The sequence below is a fragment of the Zalophus californianus genome, chromosome 12 (genome assembly GCF_009762305.2).
Source record: "Zalophus californianus isolate mZalCal1 chromosome 12, mZalCal1.pri.v2, whole genome shotgun sequence".
Taxonomy (NCBI): Eukaryota; Metazoa; Chordata; class Mammalia; order Carnivora; family Otariidae; genus Zalophus; species Zalophus californianus.
The window spans coordinates 99,573,433-99,591,179 of record NC_045606.1 but is presented as its reverse complement, the minus strand read 5'-3'; the positions used below and the strand labels follow the sequence as shown (position 1 = coordinate 99,591,179).

The 17,747-nt window shown below is 47.6% G+C and overlaps 1 non-coding gene and 1 pseudogene across 1 annotated transcript; both read right to left on the bottom strand.

Moving 5' to 3' along the window:
* Window positions 1-2,604: 2,604 nt before the first annotated feature.
* LOC113912108 lies at window positions 2,605-2,779 on the bottom strand (annotated as a pseudogene).
* A 5,132-nt stretch (window positions 2,780-7,911) lies between these two features.
* On the bottom strand, window positions 7,912-7,983 carry TRNAC-GCA. Its single transcript has one exon. It is a non-coding gene; the product is annotated as a tRNA-Cys (tRNA).
* Window positions 7,984-17,747: the final 9,764 nt, after the last annotated feature.

The window sequence follows — 17,747 nt, the reverse complement described above, 5'->3', positions numbered from 1 at the left end:
CAGAAGGAAATCTGAGATCATTTATAAAAGGACAATATTTCAACTGCTGTATGACTTACCAACAGTTGCAAAGGAAGCCGGAAAGCAGTACAATAACACATTCCATATGTTGAGAGGAAATCACAGTCAGCTTTGATTTCTATTCCCAGCCAAACTATTCTTCAAGAACAGACAAAAGCTGAGAGAGTTTACTGCCAACAGACTCTCACTAAAGCAAATTTTAAATATATACTTTAGAGAAAAGAAAAGTGATCCCAAAATGGGAGATCTGAGACAAAAAAAGGAATGTTGAACAAAGAAAATATAAGATATGTAAATAAATCTAAAAAAATCATTGACCATATAACATAATGCTAATGTATAATTTATAAAGTTTTCTTAAAAAGATAAAACTAAAATACTGGTTCACAATAACATACAAGGAACAGAGTGATAAGAGTTAAAGTATCTTTATGTAATTTGTGAGGAGGATAAAAATATTGATTAACATTAGAATTTTAAGATTTGAAAGCAGAAATTTCTAGGGTATCATTTCAAAAGTTGTGATTTGGCCAGGCAAAAGGGGATAAAAGAATGCAGGGTATATGCTGGCAGTCTTGCTAAACATTCATTAATTCTAATAATTTCTTTGTTGATTCTTTTCGATTTCTTACGTATATGTTCATACCGTCTAAGTAATTTGCAAGTTTTATTTCCCTTGTTCCAGTCCTTAAGATGTTTCTTTTTCCTACCTTATTGTACCGATTAGGCCCTCAAGTGTAATGTTGAATAAGGGTGTTAATAGTAGATATCTTGACTCATTCTGATTTCAAATGAAAAGCTCTCAACATTTTACCATTAAGTACATATCATGAACTATACTTTTTCTAAGTGATCTTTATCAAATTAAGGAATTTTTCTTCAATTTCTAGTTTGCAAAAAAAAATTTTATCATGGATGTGAAATTTTATCAAACCCCCTTTTTGCATCGATTGAGATAATCATATGATTTTTCCTCTTTTAGTCCATTTACATGGTGAATTACACTTACTGCTTTTTGTAAAATTTAACATACTTTGGATTCCAGATATAAATCCAACTTAATCATGAAGTCCTATCCTATATATATATCAGATATATATATATATATTTGTCAATTCTGTTAGATAATAATTTAATTTTTTGTACCTATGTTTATGAGTGAGATTGGTCGATGCATTCTTTATACCGTCCTTTTTGGGTTTTGGTAGCAAGATTGTGCTAATCTTGTAAAAGGAGTTATAGAATGTATATATCTTTTCTATTCTTAGATTTTTATGTAAAAAATAGTTGTTTTTGTATAGTTACTGCTTATTTAAGGATGAGACAAAACTCACCAGTAAAACCATCTTACCTGAATTTTTTTGTGAAAAAGTTTCAAATAACAGTTTGAATAAAGTAACTACTTAAAACTTAGAGGACTATTCAGCTTCTCTATTTTTTTCTTGTGTCAGCTTTATCAAGTTGTAGTATTTTTTAAGTTCTTGCTCAATTTCAGCACAGCATAGTAGCAAAGTCTTTGGACGCTTAACACATAATACGTGGGTTCAAATTCTGGGCTCTGAGTGGACTTGGTGAAATTGATTAACTCCCTTAGCCTCAGTTTTGCCATATATGAAAAGGGCATGATTATAGAAATGAGCACAGTGATAATGCCTTATTTGTGGAGATGTTATGAAAATTAAATTAACATCTTTAAAGTACATAAAATCATGCCTGCCACACAGTTTAAGTTCCTTGTTCATGTTTGTTAGATTTTTAAATTTTTTGTATATTGTTTTTCATAATGTTAAATAATCATTATTTTAAAATCTAGAGAATCTGCAGTTTTGCTTTCTACTTTTTGATATGTTTATTTGTTTCTGTTTATTTTTCTTATCAGTTTCATGAAAGCTTAGTCAATCTTTTCAAAAACCAACTTTTGGCTTTGTTAGTCCTGTCTATTGTGTGTTTGTTTTCTATTTCATTAATTTCTGCTCTTTTCTTTCTTCTCTCATAATGTTCTTTTATCCAGTTTTTCTAACTTCTTGAGATGGATTTTTAGTTTATTTCTATTCTTCTTTTCTAGCATATTGCTCAAAGCTACAAGTATTTCTCTAAATGCTGATTTTCTTTATCCATTCATCTTGTATTGGATAAAGAAAATGTCACACACACACAAACACACACACACACACAGTGGAATGTTATTCAGACATTAGAAAGAAGGAAGTCCTGCCATCGGTAACAACATAGATGAAACTGGAGGGCATTGTATTAAGCAAAATAAGCCATTGACCCCCCCCCCCCCGCCCAAAAAAAGGGTAAATGCTATATGGTATCACTTTTTGTGAAAAAAAAATTTTTTTAAGTCAAACCCAGAAACAGAGAGTGGATTGGTCATTGCCAGGGGCTGACGGGTGGAAGAAATGGGGGGATGTTGGTCAAAGGGTAGAAACTCAGTTATAAGGTGAATAAGTTCCAGAGATCTAATGTATATCATGGACATTGTAGTTAATAATACTGTATTGTAAACTTGAAAGTTGCTATGAGAGTAGATCTTAAACACACACACACATACACACACACACACACACAAGTAACTATGTGGGGTGATGGTGTGTTAATTTTTTTTTTTCAGTCCCCTCTACCACAAATTATGCAATCGAGTTTCCCACATTTGGGGAAATCACAGGGGTCAGCACATCGGATTGCAATGAATGAGCCTCACCCTGGAAAAACCACCTTCATGATCATGGTATCTCCCCTGCCAAGTAAGTATGGGTGTGTTAATTGACTTGATTTTGGTAATCATTTCACAATGTATATGTAAATCATATCATACATCGTACACTTTAAGTATATTACAATTCTATTTGTCAATTATATCTCAATAAAGCTAGGGGAGAAGGAAACTAAAAATTTTTAATTATTCATAATGTTTTTGTCCCCTTCTGTTAATTAATGAGAAAGGTTTATAAAAATTTTCCACTCTAATTCTGTTTATTTCTCTTTGTTATTCTGTCAAGTTTTTGCCTTACATATTTTGAAGCTATATTACTAGAAGCATAAAAATCAGGAATTTTTACATCTTCCTGTTAAATTCAGCCTTTGGTTATTAATAATTTATCTTTTTATCTCTAGTAATATTTCATGTTTTAAAGACTATTTTGTCTGATTGTAAGCTACACCTGCTTTCTTTTTGTTAATGTGTTGCCAGTCATTTATTTTTTCATCCTTTTACTTTTCAATCTTTCTGTATCCCAAATTTTAGATAATGTTTTTTGTAAATAGAATATAGTTGGTTGGTTTTAACCCCAGTATGATAATCTTTGTCTTTTAAACTGGGGCATTTAATTTATTTACTTTTAATGTAATTGCTGATGTATTTGTATTCAAGTCTACCTCATTTTATGCTTTCAATTTATAATGCTTATTTATGTTTTTCTCTCTCCCCCCCCCCTTTTTTGTGTGTTGACTGAGATTTTTATAATGCTATTATTTTTGCCTACTGGTTTGAAAAATATAAATGCTATTTCTTCTATTTTAGTGATTATGCTAGACACTCCATATGCATAGTTATTTCTCAAAATCTGTGGCTAACCAATGGATTTATCTTCTGCACAGGTAATACAAGCATCTTAGAATACTTTTTAAAAAATTTTTTTGTTTACAATTTTTTAAAGATTTTATTTATTTATTTGACACGGGGTGGGGAAGAGCAAGCACAAGCAGGGGGAGCGGCAGGCAGAGGGAGAAGCAGGCTCCCCACTGAGCAGGGAGCCCAATGTGGGGCTCGATCCCAAGACCCTGGGATCACAACCCGAGGCTTAACCGACTGAGCCACCCAGGTGCCCCAGCATCTTAAAATACTTTTTTTTTTTAAAGATTTTATTTAGGGGCGCCTGGGTGGCTCAGTTGGTTAAACGACTGCCTCCAGCTCAGGTCATGATCCTGGAGTCCCAGGATCGAGTCCCACATCGGGCTCCCTGCTCAGCAGGGAGTCTGCTTCTCCCTCCGACTCTCGGGCTATCTCTCATTCTCTCTCTGTCAAATAAATAAAATCTTTTTTAAGATTTTATTTATTTGACAGAGACACAGTGAGAGAGGAAGCACAAGCGGGGGGGGGGGGCTGGGGGAGGGAGAAGCAGGCTTCCTGCTGAGCAGGGAGCCCGATGCGGGGCCCGATGCGGGGGCCGATGCGCGGCCCGATCCCAGGACCCTGGGACCATGACCTGAGCCGAAGGCAGGCGCTTAACAACTGAGCCACCCAGGCGCCCCTTAGAATACCCTTAACTGCACTTACTTTCCTCCCAACTTATATGCGGTTTTTATCTTTTACATTATTCCATAAGTTGTGTTAACCTCATTATTGTTATTTTTCATACAGTCAATGTTCACTTAAATTTATTCAGATATTTACTATTTCTTGGCCTCTGTCTTCCTTACTACACCTGTCCTTCCATCCAAATCATTTCCCTGCTGCGTAGAATATACCTTTTAGAATTCCCTTGATGCATGCATGCTATGGATGAGTAATTTCAGTTTTTATTTGTCTGAAATTGTCTTTACCTTCACTCCTGAAGAATATTTTACCTGAGTACAGAATTTTATGTTAACAGTATTTCAGTAGATGCAATTCCACTGCCTTCTGGTTTTCACTGTTACTCTAGAAAACTCAGTTGTCAATCTCATTGGAACTCATTGAAAATAATGTGTCTTCTTTTTACGATGTTTTTGAGTTTCTGGTCTGTGATTTTCTGCAATTTTACTACAGTAACTCTGGGTATGGATTTAATTTTGTTTCTTATGTTTGAGATTCACTGGGGTTCTTGAATGTCAGCATTAATGTCTTTCCTAAGTTGCAAAATAGTCTCAGCCTTTGTCTCCTCAAATATTGCCTCTACTTCATTCTCTCATTTTCTCTTCCAGGAGTCCATTTAAATGTACACTAGACCTTCTCACTGCATCCTCTAGATTTGTTATGCTCTATTCTGTTTGCCATGCTTTTGTCTGCATGCTTTATAACGGATGTTTTTTCATCCCAATGTTCTAATTCACCGATTTTCTCTTTGGCTGAAACCATTCACTGACTATAACACGGACATACTCATTGAATTTTTAATTTTAGTTATTGATTTTTATTTTTATTTTTTTTCAAAGATTTTTTATTTATTTATTTGAAAGACAGAGAGAATGAGAGAGAGCACATGAGAGGGGGGAGGGTCAGAGGGAGAAGCAGACTCCCTGCCGAGCAGGGAGCCCGATGCGGGACTCGATCCCGGGACTCCAGGATCATGACCTGAGCTGGAGGCAGTCGCTTAACCAACTGAGCCACCCAGGTGCCCTTTAGTTATTGATTTTTAGATACAAAATTTCTTTGTTCTCTTTTCACATCTTCTTAGTTACTTCTTATGCTTTCCAGCTTCCTACTGAAATTTTCAAGCTTGTCTCTTATCTTCTTGAAAACAGCAAGCATTGTTTTTTTTACTGTTTGTTTCTGGCAGTTCTAATACAAAAAGTCCCTGTGTTTAGTTCTGTGGTCTGTTGTTTCTATTGATTTTCATTGGTGGTTTTTGCCTCATTGTGTACATAGTTATTCTTGACTATATATTGAACACTGTATTAAAAAATGTATTTGTAGAACTAATCTGGAGCCAGGTGGAGATGATAGTATCCTTCATTTGCTTTTTCCAGGTACCTGAGTGGCTCTAGCAGTCAGGATATCTTAATATAATTTCAAAGCTTGAGTTTTCTGGGCCATCCAGATGTCACAAAGGCCAGCCACAAATTCTTCCAGGGACTGTTTTTGTTCAGTTCACCCTTCCTCCTCAGGGTCCTAGCCCAAAGCCAGAGTTGGTTTTACCCATGTCCCTACTCTAGGTGGGCCCAGAATTCTGACTTCTATCTCCCTGGTCCTGAGAGACTTCCAGAAATTCACTTAGCCACTCCGCTGCCTCTCTTGGACTGAAAACCACGGTCAGGGCCAAAGCAGTCTCTCATGTGGAGCTCTATCTTTCTGTTTCTCATTTGTTCTGAATCTCCACTTTGTATTTCCTATCTAACTAGTTGGCTCTCTGAGGCTTTTGATGAGATGTTTGTAATATTTTCCCAGCTTTTTTATTTGTCCTCATAGGAGAGATTGGTTCAAATTACCTTCTTCATTAAGGAACATGGAAATTCCTCTGCAGGATTCTTTATACCATTATACGTTTTAAATCTTTTGACTAAATTTTTAAAAATTATTATATAAATTAGGGTCTACTTCTAGGCATTCTCACCAAGGAAATACTGATGCAGGTTAAAAAAGAAAGAGTGGTAAGAGAGAAAAGAGGGAGAAGGGAGAATCAAGTGGTCTACGTGTGTGGTGGAGGCAGCCCCTCTGAGAGATTCCCAGGGAGAGGACAGACGCTCTGCTTTTGATGTGGTCTCTAACTCTTACAGTCACTTCTGGGAAGTAGGAAGATGCATACCCACACTTCACAGGCGGTAACAGTAAGAGCAAAGAGATAACCTTCTCTGTGGAGATTATAACAAGGTTGAGAAAACGAGACCTTAAGAGAAAGGAAGTGAAGTCTCCCCACAGGCCTCGAAGGGCAAGAGTCTCCAGGTAGGTAGGAGGGGACGGAGCCAACTTCATCAGCCTCTTCGGTGAAATGTGACCCCAGTAGCTATTGTCTGGATGATGCCTGGGGAAAGATTCTGGGAGCTGGTCCTGGTGCAGATCCTGAATTTTTATCCCAAGACAAAGAGCATTCGTTTAATGGTTCTATGTGGGGAGAAGAGGCAGAGATGCCAGCACCCGCTTCAGTAATTTAAAAAGTAAGAAAGGGGCCACCTGGATTGGAACCAGGGACCTCTTGATCTGCAGTCAAATGCTCTATCCCTCCTGTTTATTGCTTCTCATTAACACCTTTTCACCCATGCACTGCACTCAGGATCTCTGTGTCTATAATTTGCTGGGCTTTTTCTGCATGTCCCAGGAGGTGGCAAGTCTCCTCCACTGTAGTCCACTTTCCTGTCTTCCCCTCTCAACCTTAACTAGTCCTCTCTCAACCTTAACTAGTCCTCCTCTCTCAACCTTAACTAGTCCTCCTCTCTCCTGCTCTCTTCCCCAGGCCGTAGCAATGGCATTGACCTTTACACCTGGAAAGATCATTCAAGTCTGTACTAGTCTTTCTGCCTAGGTTGGCACACAGGCATCAGAACAACGGTGGTTGCTTCTGGGTCTTAAGTGAACCTCACGCTCAGCCCAGGGAGAGCCTCCTCCATACTCCAGGCCTCAGGAGGGTGCTCACTGTTTGACTGATTCATTTATTCACTCAACAAACACTCTTGGAGCACGATAGGTGCCAGGCTCTGTCATCCATGTTGAGGACACAGACTAATAAAACATTATCCCTGTTTCTCAGAGAGTCTTAGTCCAAGCAGGAGAGAAACCCATGAACCAAAGTATTTCCACAGAGTGGCGGAAATCCAAGCAGAGAGCTGTGAGAACAGGGAGTAAGAAGCTATGCTGCTAGGAAGTCAGGAGGGGCTTCCTGGAGGAGATGGACAAGGAGGACCCTGCTAAAACGGAGAAGTTAGGGAGGCCAAGGAAGAATAAGGCCAGGGGAGGAAAAAGAACCAAAATGTTTTTAAAAAGCGGGTCAGGTGTGTCTGGAGATCAGTGAGGCTTGAGACTGAGATCAAAAGGAAGGTGTGTTCATCAAGCCAGGAAATGTTGTGGAAGCCTGAATTCCTGCTAAGGCCTGTGACACAGCATGACCAGCTTGACCTCAAGGAACCCTCACAACCACCCTCCCTGTTGTCCAATCCTAGAGATGAGGACAGAACAGAACCCAGGCACAGACAGCATCGGAATTATTTGCCTCCTTCTTATTTGTTACTTCACAGCCAAAAGTGACTTTAGCAAGGGGGCACCCGGATTTGAACCGGGGACCTCTTGATCTGCAGTCAAATGCTCTACCCCTGAGCTATACCCCCAAGCCTGTCCTTGCCCCTTAATTGCACCTCTTGAACTCTGCAGTTGCCTTGTTTCTGGACTGCTACAGACACGTTCCTCGAAGCAGGCAGCCTGCCGCACGACAGCCCTGCTCTCCTTATCATCACTCACTCATTCGTCCACACATAAACACCTACTAACCAGCTTCTACAGGCCCGGCTCATCCTTCCCTCTCCCTCCATTTCCTCTTCCTTCCCCTCTGGCTCACCTACCTCTGCCACCCCCGTCCCGTCTTTGCTGTGTCGGGCAGTCAGGGGCCTTCCCATCCGAGCAGAGCCTTGGTCCTCTCCCCTCTCCCTGCACTGCGGGGCTGAGGACAGGGGTCTCTGCACGGGATGGAGGAGCAGGTGTGGGACAAGAACCTGGTCCTGGCACCACACCCGGAGACCCAGAGGACCCCCTTTCTCCCTTTGCACCATACGCTCATCCACTTAACCTGCTGAGTACTGTGGCGGACTCAGGTGGACCAGTTCCAGATTCCTGCTCAAGGAGAAAACCCATCTGAGGAGGGGTGGGAACACGGTGATAGCTTGCTCGTGAGCCTCGGGCATGGAAAACGGTGGCTTCCAAGACTCCACAGCGGACGTAGGCAGCTCTGGGCGCTGTGAGCAGCGGGGGAAGGAGGCGGCGGCCAGGGGCGGGGCTGCACTGGTGGCGGACACAGCCAAAGAAAGCTCCGCCCACCTCAGCCCCACCCACTGATGGAGGAGCCAAAAGAGGGTCTGAGGCCCTACCAACCCTTCCCAGTGCCCTCCCCGCCCCCTCCTTTGTCCCATAGAAGCAGCCTTCCCTACAGTCTATGCGCTCACAGGACTCTAGGGAAGTAGCTCTTTTGTCCAGAAATACTGAGGAAGGCCCTAGAGCCCGGGCTGCTGCGCCCAGTCACCGTGCGCCTGAAGAGATTTCATACTTCTTGTGCCCTCCCCCCTTCTCCAGGCCGCTGGGACACACCAAAATTGACCACAGACTCCTCCCATTGGGTCCACTGGTCCACTGACCCAAGGAGGTGATATTTTTAGTTCTGACTGACGGTAGGGCAACGCGGTGGCAACCAGCAAGCGGGAACTGGCCCCCGACTGGTCCCTGCCCCCAGCCCTGGGGAGGAGCTTAGGCGAACCCAGGTGAGCCCCGCCTTGTGGGCTCCTTCCCCTGACAGAAAGCTGGTGGTGAGGCTGCTGGCTGGCCCTGCTCCACCTGGGACTCCCAGCCCTCAGACTCCTCTCCCACACCCATGCCGCCAGGTGCCACTCCAGTCCCCTCTGGCAAGGAGACGTGTTTGAGCAGCTAGGCTTGGAGACAGGCCTGAGACGCTGAGGCCGCCAAGGGTGTGTGCCTCGAGGCTGGCAGGACAGGGGTGCCGGGGAGAGAGGCGTCTTGCTGGGCTTGGCCCCGTGGGAGGTGGCCAGAAAGGGAGACAGGAGAGGAGACTCTAGGAGGACAGTGTGTGGGAGACTGCTGAGGCCCGGCGCTGGGAAGGGACGGTTCCCCGACGCTGTTCTCGTTAACCGTGGTCACTAAGAAAGAAACCATAAGCAAAAAGAGCCAGAAGGTTACATTTCTCAGGAAAGCAAGAAATGAGCGTTCTGAGCACAGGGCCGTGAGGTCAACGTGATGAAGTGAATTCTGGCAGAACGGGGTCACAGCAGCAGCAGGGAGAGAGGACGGGACGGGGGGCTCCCTGACCCGTGTGTTACACTCAGTGTTCAAGGGGCGCCGCTCCTGCTGCATCGTGCTGGGGAAGGGCTGACAACTTCCTCACTGTCGCACCAAAACCCAGAAATATTTGGGCTTTTACGTAGAAAATTTCATAAAGTTTTTCCTGATGTGTCATATTGCCAACCATTAAAGAAAATCGGTTTCCTTCTGAGATTGAGAGCTGGTGGCGTGACTTCGAGTTGGGCGAAAATTTCTTAAATATGACACCAAGAGCTCACCCGATCAACTGGACTTCATCAAAATTAAGAACCTGTGCTCTTTGAAAGACACTGTTAAGACAATGAAAAGGCAAGTCACAGACGGAGAGGAAGTATTTGCAAGCCACTTATCTGATACAGGACTTGCACCAACAGACAGAACCTTCAAAACTCAACCCTAAGAAAACGAACAAGCCAAATGAAAAAAATGGACAAAAGATTCAAGAAGATAGTTCACCAAAGGAAACATACGATGGCAACAGGCACATAAAAATACCCTCAACATCGGCAGTGATGAGGGAAATAAACATTAAAACCACGATGAGAGACGATATTGCGCTAGAAGGTAAGTCCGCAAGACAGACGGTGAGCAGTGTTGGTGAGGGTGTGGGGCGGCCGCCAGGCAGCCTAAAACGGTGCGGCCACCTTGGGGAATCGTTTGGCAGCTCCTTAAAAGGCGAGGCATACACCTTCCATACTACCCAGATATCATACTCCCAAGGATTTCCCTGGGAGAAATGAAGGCACTCAGCCATGCGCTGGTGCACAAAGGTTCGCAGCAACTTTATTTCTAAAGCCAAAAACTGAGAACAACTCAAGCATTTATCAACAGGTGCAAGGATAAAGAGCAGTGTGGGCCTGGGATGGAATACTTCTTATGGCTGAAAATGAAGGAACTATTAATACTCAGAACCGTAGGGACAGATCTCAAATAATTATCTTGAGTAAATGAAGCCAGACCAAAAACAAACAAAAAAAGGCGGCGGGGGGGGGGGGGGGGTGGGAGTACATATGCTCTGATTCCATTTATATATAATTCTAGAAAATGAAACCTAGTCTGTAAACACAGACAGCAGGTCACAGGTTGCCTGGAGTGGTGACAGTATTTTAATGGACTAGTAGCTGAGGGGTGGGAGATTCTGGGCGCCAGCTCGGACACACCGTCTGTTTCACCCCTGTCCCACCTTACGCTCCCTTCCCAAAGCTCTGTGGCCTCCATCAGCCCTCCGGGGCCGGCACCCCCTTGCTCTCCACCAGCAGAGATCATTCGCTTTCACACTTGGCAGGGGTGTTCGCTGCTCCTGCACCACTCGGCTTCTTGTCCGGCGAAACTGAAGAATACACAACTGATTCATCCAAGCCCCTGGAGTCAGTGGTGGTTCCGTGATCCAGTCCCCCGCCCTGGGGGCTGGGGACCTCTCCCTCCTTCCCATCTCCCCGAGCCTCTTGGTAGCTCTGAGCAGCTACCGTCAACAGCCCTCTCCTCTGACTGCGTGTCAAGCTACGTGTCAGTCTGCACATACCTCTCACTCCCGGGACACGACCCCCACCTGGGGTTCTCCTTCTGGCCATCCTGTCTTTAAACACGGGGGAGCACCCCACTTGTGCAACCTGCCTCCCGGCCTTATGGCCGCAGCTGTGGCGGCCTCCAGGATGCTTCCTCACCAGCCCTGCCAGCTTAGGCCTCTGCTCCTCCATGCTTGGCTTGTGCCTGGAGATCTCTGCATCCATGCTGATAAGCCTCCCCCATCCCTGGTCCCTCAGTGCCTTGACCTCGACTCCTCTTTGCCCAGAGGACACCCCTGGGACCTGGTTATCACTAGAAACTGCCCCACCTCCAGAAATGCCCCATCCTCAGGGTAATCTCTAACTTCCCCTCCACCACATCCGCATGCCGCCCTCTGCCCTTCTTTCCCCCCACCTGTTCAGCTCTTCCCCGCCTTTCACCCTCCTACCCAACACAGATGCCATGCTTCGCCACTGTGCTTGGCTTCCTTGGCTGTTCTCACGGGGTCCCAGAGGGCTCGGGCAGTGGGGACCAAGGCTGCCAGAAGCTCCGGACTCTGGGAGAGCCTGTTTTCATATTTTTAAATTTTCTCTACAGGCATATCTCATTTTATTGCACTTCGCTTTATTGTGATTTCTAGATTCTGTTTTTTTCTTTTGTTTTGTTTTTTACAAATCGAAGGTTCAGGATGTCCGTGGAGGAAGTGGAAATAGCAAGAGAACAGAACGAGGAGCGCGGCCTGAGGCGGGGACCGACGTGCCGCAAGCTCAGGAGCAAACGGGCCCGGCCGAGCAGGTGCTGCTCCGGGACGAGCAAAGCACGGGGTTTCCCGAGTCCCCTCCCCGGGGCGGGGGGAGACGAAGAAGGAGCCAGCACAGGACAGCAGCTCGGCTGATGAGGCGGCGGCGGGGCCGGAGAGGACCGACTCCCATTCCGAAGGCAGCTGTCCTGGGGGGTGAAGGGCCCCCGGGCGGCCGCGGCCGCCGCGGAGAAAGCGCGCGTGACGGGCGAGCCGTCGGGGCGGCGAACCGCACGGTGGTCTGAAGCAGCCTCCAGCGCCCAGCACCCGGAGGGCTCAGCGGCCGGCGGCGGCGCCCACACCCTCCACCCGCGGGAAGACCGACCCGCTGACCGCTCCGGGGGGCGGGCAGCACGTTCGCAGGGAGGGCTCGTCCAACCGAGGCCTGCACGTGGTCGTTGCGGACGTAATGCTACTGCACAGCCCGCAGACCGCCGCAGCGCACTCGTAACCCGCACGCACTGGGAAACCAAAACATTCCTTGGACCCGCTTTATTGACTGTTAGCTTCCCTGCAGGGGTCTGGCACCGAACCCGCAACATCTCCCAGGTGCACCTGTGCTAGGGATTTCTGAGGTCAGAGACAGGTGTCGCGGTGGAAAGAGCCCTGGCAGGTTGTCGGGGAGCTGGGAGAGCTCGGCCCACAGGTGACAGGCCGTGAGCTAGGACAGAGGCTGTCAGGCTGCCCTCCGACACCACGGATCGCCTTCAAGTCACAGAACATTTGGGGTTTTTTTGCTGAACATGCAGCCACCCAAACAGGACCAGGTTTCCAGGCCTCCCCTGCAAGCAGATGTGGTTGTGTGGCTGGTTTTCTTCAACTGGGTGTGAGAGGCTCTGCCTCCTAGGGCTAAGTTAAATGGGACAATTTATTCAGCTGCTCTGCACCTTGGTCTCTTGATCTATAACAGGAGTAAACAAAAGGTTGTAATGAGGCTTCAGTGGGTCAATACTGATAAAGTACATAAGTACTACATATGCGTTAATTAAATAAGAAGTAAACACACGCGCTGTCCTTAAAGGGAAAGAGCACCGCACCCCTCCTTGCCTCCCTCTGACAGACTACGGACGGTAACGAGCTGTCTAGAACCATGGTGACAAGGCCCCATCCTGGGAAGGGTAGAGCAACAAGCTGGAAGGAGCCTGGGTCTGTGCCATCAAGAGCCTGTTACGGGAGAGCAAGCACTCACCACTATCATGTTGAAGCTACTAGTTCATTACTTTGTTTTGTTTGGGTTTTTTTTTAAGATTTTGTTTATTTGACAGAGAGAGAGAGAGAGAGAAAGAGAACACGAGCAGGGGGAGGGGCAGAGGGAGAGGGAGAAGCAGGCTTCCCGCTGAGCAGGGAGCCCAATGCGGGACTCGATATGGGACTCGATCCCAGGACCCCGGGATCATGACCTGAGCTGAAGGTAGACGCTTAACTGACTGAGCCACCCAGGTGCCCTCATTACTTCATTTTGTTTTGTGTTTTCTCAGTCCCTGTTCTGGCAGCCAATCACATATCCTACGTAACATAGGGAGCATGAGTCAATGTCCTTCAAGGGCTAAGTAACCTCCCCAAAGGCACCAATCTCTAAGAGCCCTCTTAAGAAGAGGGAATGATCACTGCTCCTCCTTCCTGCCTCAGCCATCAGGGTAGGCATGATTCTTGTTAAATCAGTGAATGCATGGAGAACATTCCAGGCCACCAATACCTAACAGCTACCCACATCGTGCAGCACTGAGCCAGATTCTGTCCCTAGGATGATGAGGACTCAGCGTGTCCCTTTCTGCAGTGCCTGGAGGCACCTGTATCACGGTCATGCTGGGGAGACAGCCAGCCCAGCCGCCTGTGCCCAGTTCCCACACACCAGGCTGGCTCCATGATGAATCTGGGTCCTGGACACCAAGTTCCTACCCTGTAGTCAGTCCAGGCTCCCGGAGAGGGAAGAGGATCAAAATGTGCTGAACCTTTACCTAAAGGTTCTTCAGACTTATTGTTAGGTGAAAACAACAAGCTGCAGGATGATAGCGTGCACTATGGCATTCATGTCTTTGCAACCCTGTATTTTTCCAGTTCCCACGTGAATGAAAATGCACGAGAGGAGCCTGAAATGTCGCATGCCACAGTGACAACGTGGGGGCCCTCGGGAGGGAAGCCAACAGAGAGAACCCTTCAGCTTCATCTACACCTTCTACATTTCGTGGCGCGAATGTACTCTTTTAAGAATACACTTGCAGAGTCAAAATGCAAACCCTTTCAGAGGGTAGAGGCTGGTTAGTCTCTGTTCAGAGACATTGCCACCCTTGGTTCTCAAATGTGGACCTGCCCAGGGTCCCCTGAGGAACACCAGGGGAACATCCAGATTGAAATCCAGACCCCACCCAGACCTACTGAAGGAGAACCCACATCTACACTTTCCCTAGGACCCCAGGAGGAGGAGCCTGCCTGTGGAAGCATCCAGTAAATAAAGCAGTCTCTGGGGGCCTCTGTGTTTGCAGAAACAGCTCCTGGAAGTAAAACCTGTCCTGGGGACAGAGCTCTCTCCTGCTGAGTCTGGAAAAGCTTACAGAGAAGGTGGAAGGCAAGAAAGTAACCACAAAAACAGCAGGGACGTCTCAGGCCACAGGACAGACTGACCCCAAGTCCTCTAAGGACCTCATTCGCCCACCTCCTAGTGCCTGCCTGAGCCCAATTCAGGAGCAAACCCCAGCTTCCCGGCAGAGCTGAGCTGGGGTTGGGGGCCTCTGGCCCAGGGGCATGTCGGCCCAGAACTGTGGTGCCTGCCCTGGGCAAGGAACAGCCCAGTCCTGCCACCCCTGCCGCAGGGGCGCAGCCTGGTGGCCACAGGGACCCTGCAACGGCTGCCTGGGCTCCTGCCCTTCGAGCACTCAGGGCCACAGACCCTCCCGCTCGCTGCCTCAGCCTGCTGCCCGGGGCCCCGATACTAGGCCTGCCCATGGTTGTCTTATGTGCGTCACTCAGCACCAGGTCAACACCCACCTTTTTTCAGCTCTGAGGTCAACATGACTGCATTCACACATTCAAAGAACTTACTTCAAAAGTAAGCCTTCCTCCCCAAATAAAATGTCTGAGTCTAGAAAGCAAGGAACAGGTGTCTTGGCAGGACCTGTGTTCTGAGAGAACATGTCCCTTGCTTCAACCAGAGTGGTCCTGCTTTGCCCTGTGTTACAGGTTTCCAGCTGTCATTCAAATAAAGGGTTCCTTGCCTAAAAAAAAAAAAAAAAGGTTTTGAAAACTGCATGTTGAAGACGCTGCTACCATCTGAGAGAGAAAGACAACTGAGCTACTATTGTTCATCATTCGTCTAATTCTCCACAGGGCCAGGCAGTTGGGGGGGGGGGGTGTGCCGGGGCACTGGGTCTGGCCCAAACAGCAGCTCACTGCCCCCTTCTCTGTCTCTGTTTCTCCAAATGGGGGGACTCCTGACACCAGAATGCCCTTGCTAGGTGAAGGTGGAAGGCTGGGCCTGCACTCATCTCGAGGGGACAGGCTCTGGGGGCTCTCACCCTGCCCGGCCGCCTGCCTCGCCTCCCCTCTCCACTGGGGTCTGGAGCTCGGGCTCAGTGGTGGCGCAGTCTACGAGGGAGGAAATGGGCCTGGTCTGCCCTAAAGGCAGTGATGGGACTCGGCTCTGCAGGCCTTGAAGGGAAAGGGCGCCTGCCAGGCGTTTAGAGTAGGACCCACCCCCCTTCAAGATGCGTGGAGGACAGCACTGAGTTTGGGGTGAAGCAGAGCCCCCCGTGCTCCCCAGGCAGGCAGTGCGGGTGACCAGGCCAGGACTTGGAAGGCGTCCATCCTGCTGCCCCCACAGGGGACAAAGTGGAATTCAAGATAGGCAGAAAGAACCCAAAGTCACCTAGGGCGCCTGGGTGGCTCAGTCGGTTGGGCGACGGCCTTTGGCTCGGGTCACGATCCTGGAGTCCCGGGATCGAGTCCCGCATCGGGCTCCCTGCTCGGCGGGGCGTCTGCTTCGCCCTCCGACCCTCTTCCCTCTTGTGCTCTCTCTCTCATTCTCTCTCTTGCAAATAAATAAAAATCTTAAAAAAAAAAAAGAACCCAAAGTCACCTAGTCCAGCCACCCCACCTAATTGGACAGAGGAGCTGAGAACTGGGACAGGGAGTTTTTCACGCATGGAGGGCGGTTGTCAGTTTGTGCATCCTGCAGCGCGGGCCTCCCGCAGCCCTCCCTTCCACGGGCCCCCCTGCTTCCCCGGAGCCTGGCATCCTCCCTCACCCCATGGCCTTGCAGCACACCGGGACCAGCTTCTGCAAGAGGAAAATTGGTGGCCAGGCAAAGGGAAGGAAGGCACCTTGCTCTGGGCCTCAGCCTCCCAACTGGGGAAGGTGGACAAAAAGCTAACTGCTGAGCTCCTCAAAGCAGTGGGAGAACTCAGGTGTGCAAGCTGAAATGGAATAGGAGTGTGGCAGCTACAAAATCTGTTTAATCATGTCTTACACAAACACACAAGTGCACACGCCCTGGCTCTTAATCCACAGCCTGAAGAACTTCCTGTTCCAGGACTCAACCTCCTTTTATGGCCCTGGGGCACCCTTAAGAAGATGCCTACTCCTTCATTCAGCAGTTTCTGGAGAACTCACAGTGTGCAGAGTACAGCTCAGTGAGTCCTAGGAGTGCAAATATAAATTAGGGGAGGCCTCAGCTCACCAGAGATAAACAGGCTGGCAGGTGAGAGAAGATGTGTGCCTAAGAGTTGCCCCTGGTACCATGGGAAGGGCAATATAGTGAGGAGCGGCTGCCAATTCACAGTCAGTCTCCATGAGACCTTGGACAAGTCATTTAACCTCCCTGTATTTCATTTCATTTCATTAAACCTAAACATGGGAATTAAGGATACCTTCTACCTGCTTGAAGACAGCTAATCAAAGGATCTCAAAGTGCTTTTTGTTCTCAAATCCAAGAGGCTCTTTTGATTCAATAAAGGAATAAAGCCAAGGACTCTGGGCCTGGAAGCCCCCAGGAGCCAGCCTCTTACCAGGGAGACCAAAGTCTCACGGTTCCCTCTCATGTGCTTGCAGAGCTCCTTCTGCCAGTTTTCCAGGCTGCTCCACTCCTGCTCGGAGTCACATGGCCACATCTTCTGTCGTCAGAGACACCTGGAAGTATAGGTCCCCCCATACCAACGTGAGCCACAGCCATTTCAGAGAACAGTGAAAACCAGCTCCAGTCTCCTCTCCCTGCCCCCAAACCAGAGGGCATCACTGGCCAAACGACCAGACAATTGCAACCTCATCTCCAGTACATCTGCTTCAGATAAGAGCAGGGACCAGTGGCTAGAAGGATTCAGGGTCAGCACTCCTGGGTTCTCGTCCCCTCTCCCAGGTTCACATGTATCTTCTGTGATCTCCCCCACCTGAGCCAGGCCTCGCCCTCAGAGGTCATTCTGGAGCAGCAAGCACAACCATAACCCTCCCGACCAGCCCCACATCACCCGCTGTGCGGCCATCTCTGCTGTGTCATGCTTCTCTTCTGGAGTTTTTCAAGCCCTTTAAAGTCAACCAGTGACTGGCATTAAGAACCAAGAGGTCCGGGGGCGCCTGGGTGGTGCAGTCAGTTAGGTGTCTGACTCTTGGTTTCAGCTCAGGTTGTGATCTCAGGTCATGAGATCGAGTACTGCATAGGGCTCCACGTTCAGCACAGAGTCTGCTTGGAGATTCTCTCTCCCTCTCCCTCTGCCCCACCTAACCCCATGTTCTTTCTCTCTAAAATAAATAAATAAA